Source organism: Notolepis coatsorum (genome assembly GCF_963971535.1).
Source record: "Notolepis coatsorum genome assembly, chromosome: 13".
NCBI classification, from domain to species: domain Eukaryota; kingdom Metazoa; phylum Chordata; class Actinopteri; order Aulopiformes; family Paralepididae; genus Notolepis; species Notolepis coatsorum.
In genome coordinates this window covers 66,694,540-66,706,112 of record NC_140177.1, presented here as the reverse complement: position 1 = coordinate 66,706,112, position 11,573 = coordinate 66,694,540, and the positions used below count along the sequence as shown (strand labels likewise).

The window sequence follows — 11,573 nt, the reverse complement described above, 5'->3', positions numbered from 1 at the left end:
ACTTAACCGTTCTAACCTTAACCAACTCCGAAACAATGCCTAACCTTAACCTTAACCTTAACCATGCCTAACCTTAACCGGCGAAAGAATACACGTTAAAAAAAAAATCACGTTAAAAAAAAAAGATTTGATGGGATTCGAACTCGTCAACAACGGACCGCAGGATCACAGGACCGCTGCTCGCGGCACCCTGGAGTAGTTGGCCTTAACGTCCATTCACTCGTGTCTTAACAACGCTCCATTCCCTTAACTTCCATCCACTCCCTGTTTACAAAACCATGTATTATTTTGGCCATATGTGGCGCTGTTGCGAGTTTGTGGATGCGCTGCTGTATCCACATTTAGGAGAAGAAGAACAGAAGAAGAGCAGAGCTGGAGAAAGTAGCGTTTTTAAAACCTGTTAACGTTTGAAGGTGAGTTTAAACTACTAAATAAGATCCGATTCCTAAACACTGTCACAACAGCAGTCATATTGTATATTTTCAACAATACGTTTGTTTACCAATAGGTTCTGTTTTTGAGTTTGTGTTGGCAGTTTCAACAGTTGGATGTACTCGGTGAAGCTGACTGAGTCGTGTTTTGTTTCTGCACAGCAGATCTAATAACGATAATACATTGTGTCCTCATATCTATCTATCTCACTATCTATCTGCTATGCTTTTATTTTTTACTCCGTTTATTTGATCAGGGACAGTGCATATCAATCAACAGTTATACATTTATAAATGAATACAAATTAAAAACTGTAAATATGCCAACATTAGCAGGGTTGCTAGTTTTCAGTTTATTTTTTTGTCCGTAGTGTACATTTAGAATGAATAAAGACACGGTATCTGCTACAGCAGATCTATCATATAACGTTACCATGTAAGATGGGAGTTTGCAAAGTTAAATTGTATTATATTATTAGCTGTTACATGATCAATACATTGTGTCCTCATATCTATCTATCTCACTATATCTGCTATGCTTTTATTTTTTTACTCAGTTTATTTGATCAGGGACAGTGCATATCAATCAACATTTATAAATGAATACAAATAAAAAGAACTGTAAATATGCCAACATTAGCAGGGTTGCTAGTTTTCAGTTGTAGTACCTGGGCTAGATGTTTAAGCCAGAAAGAAACAGAAAAATAGAAGGACATTAAAGCTAATCTAAAAACAATTTAAAACATATTCTGTACATTCACTTCACTAGGCATTCATGCATCTATATAATATAAAAAATAAAAACAGTGTACAGGGACAAATAAAAGCCCATACATGTATATACGCACTGTATAGGCAGGCACACACATCATAATCATATCAGGACAGTCAGACTAGTGGGCAAGTGTACAGGGGCTGGACTGAGACGTGACGTGATTTTAATTATAATATGCATGATGTTTTGCTTTGTACAGGCAATAATGAAGAAGTTCCCTGGAAGGAAGGATGTCTCTTTCAGGAAGGGTCCATCTGGACATCTACGGCAGGACCCCGCTGAGGAAGCAAGGAGGATCAAAGATCTTCTCCTCTTCTCTTCCTCCTCTGCACCAGCCCAGCCTGCCTCCGCTGCACCGCTACCTGCAGCCTCCTCTGAACAAGCCCTCATGAAGCTACAATGTGAGAGCAGAGTATTTAGCTTCATTATGATAAACAGCAACCTAATTATCTGCACCTCTACCTGCAGCACGTCTACCTGCAGCCTCCTCTGAACAAGCCCCCAGGAAGCTACAATGTGAGAGCAGAGTATTTAGCCTCATATGTTTAGTTTATTTTATTTATTTAGCACATTATTTAAAAAAACAGTGCTAGGAGGGAACGAAGCCCAAAGGGCATGTACAAAGTTCCACTCCCATCTCATTGTCCATAAACAATATGAACGAAATACATGTGTAGCAAGGTCTACACACTATAGCGAAAACATGGAAGATTGACACGAGTCAGTAACAAGAACAATTATTATTATTATTTTTTTTTGATAAACAGCAACCTAATTATATACTTCAGGCTAAGTTTTGCCAATAATATTACTCACAATTCTTTACTAACTACTGTTTCTGAAATGTGCCTGCAGCCTCCTCTGCACCTGCCCAGCCTGCCTCTGCCCCCAGTTCTGACCAGGATGTCAGCCAATGGAACTGCTCTCTCCAACCGCGCATCTGGACAAAGACTGAGCTGGAAGCCTTGGGTCTATGGCCAGGGTCCCGACCGGTCCGGCATCTTATGAATATGGTGTCCTTGTGGCGTCATCCACCTCAGCCTGAACTCATTGATTCCACTTCTGAGCTGCCATCACCCAAATACTTCCAGCTCCATCCCTTCTTCATCTGGAGGCCTGAGCATGCCATAATGGAGCAACTCAGGAACAACTACATCCTGCCTTGTCTCTATGGCTGTCTTTCTCCTCAGGTTCTCTCTGCAGGTGTAGGAAGGCCTCGGGTGTAGCACTCAACACTTTGGTCAACATTGTTACTCAGCTGATAGAGTTGAGCCCTTCCTGATGACTTGTCGAACAGAACTTGTAAGTCGCTTTGGATAAAAGTGTCAGCTATTTTCTTTTCTATTTTTTTTTTCTATCCTTTATTTATCCAGGAATGTCCCATTGAGATACAATATATCTTCTTCCAGGGAGTCCTGACCAACACGGCACACAACAAGTTTCAACATAAAAACAAGGGCATTAAACAAAAAACATACAAATCAAATACAAATACAGAAGGCCATTTGTGCAGTGGCAAGAAGCATAATCACATCAGCAATAATGCGTGATCCACAGAGTCAAACGCTTTAGACGGATCAACAAACAATGCTGCACAGTTTTTTCTTGTCTAGTGCTTCAATTATGTCATTTGAGACTAGCATAGTCACTGAAGTACTATGGATCTGAAGCCTGACTGAAACTCGTTAAGAATATTATGGTCAGCTAGAAACTTTTTCAGTTTGTTTACAAGAGATTCAAAGACTTTGGCCATTACAGATAATCTGGAAATAGGGCGATAACATTCTGCACTCGCACATACACAAACGCACTTTAAGAAAAGAACTTGTTGTGATTGTCCTTGTTTTCCGTCCGTATAATATGTAATGGGATCCTATTCCAGTATGTTATGGCTCTATACATTGCTATATAAATGAAGATTATTATTATTATTTACAAATATAGAGTAAAGGAGGGGTTCCTTTACAACTTCCTTGGGGAATAGCACACTGGAGTGTTACCATATTTGACATGGAACCATTAAATACAACACATTGTGGCTCTATACATTGCTATATAAATGAAGATTATTATTATTATTTACAAATATAGAGTAAAGGAGGGGTTCCTTTACAACTTCCTTGGGGAATAGCACACTGGAGTGTTACCATATTTGACATGGAACCATTAAATACAACACATTGTTGTCTATTAGACAAGTAGCTTCTCATCCATTCCATGGCAGTGTCTTCAAGCCCATATGTGTGTAATTTCAATAATAATAGGTCATGATCTATGATGTCGAAAGCCGCACTGAAATTCAAGAGCACTGTACCCACAACTAACTTCCTATCGATCAGTTGTGGCCAGCTATCTGTAAGAGATGTTAAAGCAGTTCCTGTAGAGTATCCTACTTTGTATGCATGCTGGAAATCAGAATTAATGTTTTCGTTGAAATACTTTTGAATCTGCTTGAACACAATTCCTTCCAATAACTTACCTATTACTGGTAAAATACTAATGGGCCTACTGTTTGAACCTGTAAATGTCTCTTTACAGTTCTTTGGTAGTGGAGTTACTTTGGCTATTTTCCAAGGCTGAGGAAAGAAAATTAAATATATGTGATAGTGGCTTAGCCACACATTTTGCAGAGATTTGTAGCAGTATTCCATTCAGATTATCAACACCGCAAGGTTTATCTGGTTTAAGTACTAGGAGGAGCTTTTCAATATCATTTGGACTTGTGCTCCTGAATTTAAATCTGCATTTCTTGTCATACATTATATGTTTTTTTAATTACAGAGTCTGACAGCTAACCACTCATTGGCAACATTTGATTTATAATTGTGTTTAACTTGGAAACAAAGTAGTTGTTGAAATGGGTTGCAATGTCAAATGGTTTAGTGATGAATATACCATCTGACTCAATAAATGATATCGTTTTGCCCATTTTATTTCTACCCATAGCTGCATTCAATGTTTTCCATAGTCTCTTACTATCCCCTTTACACTCCTCCAATCTGGTTTGATAATAATGTTTTTTCTTCTGTAATTTGTATTAATTTATAAATGTATAAACTGTTGATTGATATGCACTGTCCCTGATCAAATAAACGGAGTAAACTCAAACGAAACTATTGTTTTATTGCACAATCGTAGCGGGCATTGTAATGTTTGGGGTTTTGCGAGAGAACCAGTGTTGGAGTCAAAGATTAAACAAGTGAGAGAGACAGATGGACAGAATGAATGAATGAAAACTTTATTTAACTGATTGCAGAATGGGTACAATACAGTACGGCTCAATACACACAAAATGTTTAAGGGGATGCAGAGAAAGACGTTTGTCTTGTTTACATCAGGGTCCCCCATTTTCAATTCATAGTGACATTTATGACATACATGACATACAGGTATATAGTACTGTTACATTTGTGACATACGATATGCAAATATACAGTAAGGAACCTGACACGAACTTTGCCATCACAACCATTGAACTATTATAATAGCTTTACTATTATAATCTAAATCTGTGCAATATTCATGTTTATTTAGTGATATTCATGTTTATTGATTCAACATAGCTGTTTATCTTTGATAATGTATGACAGGCTTTTGCCCCGACCGGGATTCGAACACGGCTGCACGAGAGCAGTTCAGCTCCTTGGACAGCGTGACAAATGCACCCATTTCATTGGCTGTCAGTCTGTTACACCTATACACGGCTGGCCCCCGCGTGCCAGGTGAGCTGAAGCGCCGAATGAAAGTCATGGCGTATTTGGACGGTTACGTAATTCCGCAAGCTCTGCCGCTCGGCTCCGCGGAGCGTGCCGCGCGGCAGAGAAAGTTGCGCGTCACGTGCCTGTCGGGGCCAATCAGGCCTACCCCGGAAGTAACTTACTGTTGCGGATAAGCTATAAGCAGCCTGTTTAGGTCGCCTGTAGCTGTTCCGCAACCGTTGCTATTTCGGCAGAGCGCGAGCAAAATTAGGTAACCGCCCAAGTAATCGGCCATGATTTTTATTCGGCGCTTCAGCTCACCTGGCAGAGCAGCGGTCCTGCAGTTCGTTGTTGACGAGTTCCAATCCCATGAATCTTTTTTTTTAACGTGATTTTTTTTTAACGTGTATTCTTTCGCCGGTTAAGGTTAGGCATGGTTAAGGTTAAGGTTAGGCATTGTTTCGGAGTTGGTTAAGGTTAGAACGGTTAAGTTTAGGCGCTGTTAAGGAGCTGGTTAAGGTTAGAGTTTGTCAAAGAGAATGGCAATATTCTTTCTATGGTTAAGGTTAGGCATGGTTAAGGTTAAGGTTAAGGTTAGGCATTGTTTCGGAGTTGGTTAAGGTTAGAACGGTTAAGTTTAGGCGCTGTTAAGGAGCTGGTTAAGGTTAGAGTTTGTCTTAGAGACAGCCTATTTCCGCACTGCCGCTCTCTCGCGTTGCCGCGGTCACATGGTCAAAGCAGCCAATCAGGGAAAACGCGGAAGCAAAAGCAGCACTCTATGCTTGTCATTAAGCAATAGGCTGCCCCGCGGCAGCCCCAGCGGCAAGCGCGCTACTGCTGGAGTTCGCTTCGCCTTTCACATCGCTGCCGTTGGCGAAAGCAGGATAACGCCCCGGGCTCACTGCTAACGAATGAATTTCACGCGCGGCTCCCTCGCGGGATCGCGCGCCTGGTCAGGCACACTGGACCTACGACTTGAGCGTGCGGAAGCGCACCGAGGAAGGCACATTTACATTGGGACAGCTGTAAATGCCTAGTCTATATGCGAAGTCAGTCATTTTAGAATGATGATCAGTGTGTGACTGTACTCCTGAAAGAGCAGCGTGGAGCCCCAGCAGCATCAAGAGCTCTCTCTCTCCCTCTCGCTATCTCCCCCCCCCCTCTCTATCTGTCTCTGTCGGGACAGACAGGCAACCAGATATAGACAGATAGACAAACAAACAAACAAACAGACAGACAGCCAGACAGGCAACCACTGATATGACAGATAGACAAACAAACAAACAAACAAACAGACAGACAGCCAGACAACCAGATATGACAGATAGACAAACAAACAAACAGACAGACAGACAGGCAACCAGATATGACAGATAGACAAACAAACAGACAGACAGGGCAGGGTACTAACTATAGATAGTAATATTGTTTATTTGCATTGGGAAAGATAGACACATTAGCTGGCTGAACAACATCTATTGAAAGATAGAGAGAAAACGAGAGAGAAAGAAAGAGCTGTACTGTATTGTATACCCATTCTGCAATCTGTTAATAAAATATACACTGATATAAGCCTACTGGTTGCTGTTCAATCATAATTAATAATAATCATAATTACCATAATTAGCTGTCAGGAAACAAATAAAACGTTTGTCATTATAGGTGACAAGGTGGATTGACTTAATGACTGCTATATCCTGCTATTATTATTATTATTATTATTATGCAACATTGTAATAGTTATAGGTATAAACAAACATACAGACAGGGGGGGGTTGGGCGTTTATTTGCAGATACAGACACAGCTGGTTGAACAACATAGTATATCTGTGGTATATGCAGATATTCAACTGTATTTCTGTGACAATGCGCGTGGCGCGCCGCCTCAAATAGGATCGAGGCGAAAAAATAGCTTGCCGTTCGCGAGCCGCTCGCGAGGCGCGCTCCCGCTCGCGGCCAGTGTGCGTACTATCGTCCGTTAACATGGGAGCGGAAGTGAAGAGGCAGGCGCCCGTCCGTCCGTGTTCATTCGTGAGCAGTGAGTTCGGGGCAGTAATGCTGCGGGCGGCGTTGAAGGCGGAAAGCGCCTGTGAACCACAGCAGCCTCGTTGCTGCGTCCTGAGGCTGCCGCGGGGCGTGGCCGCGGCGGGTCACGTGCCTGTCGGGGCCAATCAGGCCTACCCCGGAAATAGCAACGGTTGCGGAACAGCTACAGGCGTTTAGGTCGGCGTTTCTTCAACATCCGTTTTCTCCATTCAATGCAGCCGTGTAGGCGATTTGGCGAAAGAGACACGCTTACAAAATAGTAAACGAGTACACAGTACGTAAGTCCCACAGGAATCTAATTAATTAAATGTAATTAAAAAAAAACATACAAAATAAAAAAGCTAAGTAAAAGTAAAGAGAGATAGGGGGGGAAGTCAACTTAAAAGGAATTCTTACGAAAATCCCTAACTTAGGAATTCAGGGAAAATATTAGAACTGTTTTGGGTCAGAAAACTGGTCATCTCTCCCCAATAGAGACCATATATTTTTTTGATCCACTTTTTCTCCCATTTTCTATATTTTTCTCCCATCCCAATTTCGTATCATCCAATTCAACCCTCCCCTGTCACGAACGCTGTTTCTTGCCTCCCACAAGCCGGATGCAATGTAGACTAAGTCATACATAGCACAAGTCCCTTCCGGTACTTGAGGTAACAGCAGTCGCATCTTTTCACCTGCGCAGCTCGATCTCTCAGTGGCGAGGAGTAACGCATGGGAGGCTCACGCTGCCCCCGACACTTCCTGATTCTACTGCGCAGGCGCACCAACCGACCTGTAGGAGTCGCTGTCCACAACGCCCGATCCCCACCCATCAGTTTCCCACCCCCTAATACGGCCAATGTGTATTAGTATGGACGGCCAGCTAAACTGAAAGCAATGTGGAGCGCTGGGCTCGAACAGGCAAGCCCAGCGTCTCCGTCATTCGTGGCGAGTGCCTTGCCCACTACGCCACGTAGCCGCCCCCCAATAGAGACCATATATACATTTAGCAAATCATTCCGAACGGCTTTTGGCTTTGATCCAGAGTCATGAAACATGTTGCACATGTCCGGAGGCCACGTGATGTGGGCTGTCAATCACAGGGGCTTTTTATTGAATTCCACAGGACACCGAAACATAATGAACGACGACACCATCGTTTGAGATCAAACAAAAGTCAGGCAGGTACAATCCCTACATTCCACACAGGCACTTCGATATGTACTGGCATCATGGAGGGAAGAGTACAGACCTACACACACACACACACACACACACACACACACACACACACACACACACACACACACACACACACACCCCAGCAAGGGAGTCTAATCGAGATTCAGTTCATTCAGTTCATTCTTTCACTCAAGGTTCACTTCACACTCTTTTTGAGAAATCCTTTTCCAGGAGTTATTCTTGACAATCTAGGACAGCACTTGCTCACAAGTGGACATATAATTGACCGGTAGGCCTAGTAGTATCCACATGTTTAACCCCAGTTTTAGTCCTCCCTTTTTTAACGACGCAGGGTTCATGATGAAGTGTCTCACGTTCATTACAGCCATCACTGCTAACTATAGGTCATCTGGCCTCTTCTTGTTGTACTGGCATGTTTTTGCTTAGTTTATTTAGCTTATAAGCTCTCCTCAACAAACAAACACCAACATGTTCTGTGTTACACTCACTTGAATTGTGTCAGTTACAACACTCACTCCAAACACTGGCTTATACTCCAGGTTCCTCGTATGAACTAAACATATTTAAAAGGAAACCTGACACCGTTTTGACAGATTACAGGTGAGAGGCTGAAATACAATAAAAAGACTTCCAAGACGACATCATTTTTTCCCCTGTGATATTTGGTCATTTTAGTAATTTTTCCAGGTTTTCCATGACTGGAAATATCTAGTCTCTGAATTTCCAGGATTTCCAGGACGAGTGGGAACCCTGTCTCTCTCTCTCTCTCTCTCACCACGGCCTCCACATCGAGGGGTCCCCGCCACTCGGGAATGCAGCGGGCAGAGCCACCGTCCCCGGCCACGCCACGGGAGAAGATGGGGGCGAACCGTGAAGAAGGGACGAGGAAAAGGAAGCAGACGGCCTCTCCCGCAGCCCGCTCCCGTCTCCCGGTCGCCTGTTCGCCTCCCTTTCCGACGGAGACATCTTTGGGGTGAGCGGCGCCGGCGGGCTCAGAGGGCAGGGGACGGAAGAAGTCTGTGCGGAGGCGGAGGACGAGGGGGTGTGCAGCAGCAAGCGTCTGGGCCTGAAGGGGGCGCGGCGCGGGGGGGAAAGGGGAGAGCCGGGAGGGGAGGAGGAGTTGGAGGCTGGGCCAGAAAGTGGACTCCCACTGTGACTATTACCGCCACCTCCTCCCCCGTTGTCGACGACATTCCCCCCAAAACCCCCGACTCCATTTCCATTCAAGCTTCCGCTGTTCCTCGAACCCCCGGCGTGACTCGGGCTGTCGGGGTCCCCGGGGTCGTCTGAGCTGACGTGGGGCAGAGACTTGAGCAGGTGGTTGAGGAGGCGGGCGCCCAGGGTCTTGTCCATGCCGGGGCAGCTGAGGAGCAGGTTGTGGACCTCGTGCATGCACTGGATGTAGCCACTGCCGTAACGCTGGCGGGACTCGAACCCGGCGATGTTGTCGAGGCTAGGAGTGCCTGTTGAGAGGGTTAGAGATAAATATATTTCGGTAAGTAGTTGAATATGCTAGGGATATAGTGAAGTCACTGTACAAGCTAGATTTAGAGTGGATTTATCAAGGAATATTCGGAGTCATCGTTTTCTGTTCCCTTCAAGCTGCTAAATTACTAAACATACAGCCTTATATTATTATTATAAAGGAATGTTCGGCTTCAAAGTTGTCTGTTGCATTCCAAGTTAAGGCTGCGAAATCTCACAGTAACTTACTAAACATACAGCCTCGAAACTATGGAATCAAAAGCAATGCTTGACAGCGGTGGGATTCGAACCCACGCCTACGAAGAGACTGGAGCCTTAATCCAGCGCCTTAGACAGCTCGGCCACGCTATCAGATAAAGATACCTCCTGTCCCACAGAGATCGAACATTCACCAGAAATCGTCCATGAATTCATATTCATTGTAATCTTCTGACCATTGTCACGAGACAGTGTTTAAATTCAGACAGCTTACTTCTAGTTCACAGAAAATAAACAACAGTGTTTGATCATGTGTGGCAAACAAACAGGTGACATTCCAATTACAGTAGCCTAGAGGTTAAAATCAAAAGAGAAGCAATAGCTTAAAGCAAAAGCTGATGGCACTGTCATGTTCATTCCTCGTGAACAAAAACATATTTAATATATAATAAAACATACTTGTTTTGTTTTACATACAATGATAAGAAAAAGCGCTCAATGAAAAAACCACTGTAGTCACTGTAGTCGGTAACTTAGGTGACAAGATAAAATAGAACACACACCAAGGATTATTCTAAGGTGCTGATCACTGGAGACACCAATTCTGGAGTGTGCAACACGTGTTTTCCTTTTCAATTAATAACATAACGTAACACACAAGACTCACCACAGGGGGGAAGTGTTGAGCAAGTGACTACAGTTTATAATGTAGCACATGAAGGTGCATTGAAACCCTGTTTTCTACAAGCCTCAGCAGAACGTCACTAACAATAGGTCCAAAAAGGGAATCATAGAAATGTTGCAAGATGATCACATCTATGAGAGCAGTAGTGTTTCTTAAACCAGGGGTCGGGAGTAGTAGGCCCATTTCTGGCCCCCGCAAGTCTCACACATTTCCCCAAACTATAAGCTCTTTTGCACACGTTCATGTATTTTGACAATAATGAAGAGTTAATGAGTTTGAATATGTCCTCCAGTGATTACAGATCAATGAAATGATGGAGGAAAAACTAGCTATATGAATTACAATAGGGATTGCTGTGTTTTCGTCTCCATTGCATTGAGCTGTAATTAACACAACACAAGGATTCAGTGTCCTCCAATGACATCACTGGAGAACGTTATTCAAACCACTGTGATGTGGAATTTCCCCTGAATAAACTCATGACAACACTGGTATTACCTGTGATACCGACATTTTACAAAATTACGCTCAATATCTGTAGAGCGCTTACCTTTAACATAGTCTACTTACACCATGTGGAAGAATTATTCAATCTGTCATGATATGGCAATCGTGTGACTGATTAGACCCAATGGGAGCTCTTTGATATGCAGAGTGGTGAACCCCTATTGGGCCACCCATCAGTCAGTCATTGACAATGCATGATAATCATGGCATTATGGGGGGGGGGGGTTGGCTCTGCTCCTTCAACTCCTGGTTGCTGTGTTTGTTTTGGACTTTTTGGTTTGTTTTGCCTATATTACTTATGGCTATAAGACATAACGTGCATTATGTACCTTTTTTCCTGTGACCGATTAGTACTTTATTTACGTTTTCTGATGAGACCGTGTTGACATAGAACTTGGCAGTGGTCTATGGCAACAGGTTATAAACAAACACATTCTATTAACCCATCTCAGGAAACACTGAGAAGTATAGCAGTCTGGTCGTTAGGTCATGATGTCCAAACAGCAGCCCAAACATTTATCAAAACCAAAGTCTTTGTTGTCAGACTTTGTTTAATATTGCAGCAT

The 11,573-nt window shown here is 43.2% G+C and overlaps 1 long non-coding RNA gene across 1 annotated transcript; it reads left to right on the top strand.

Moving 5' to 3' along the window:
* The first annotated feature begins 350 nt into the window (after positions 1-350).
* LOC311239656 lies at positions 351-2,200 on the top strand. Its single transcript, XR_014620445.1, has 3 exons — positions 351-413; positions 1,406-1,607; positions 2,062-2,200. It is a non-coding gene; the product is annotated as an uncharacterized lncRNA (long non-coding RNA).
* The last annotated feature ends 9,373 nt before the right edge of the window (positions 2,201-11,573 follow it).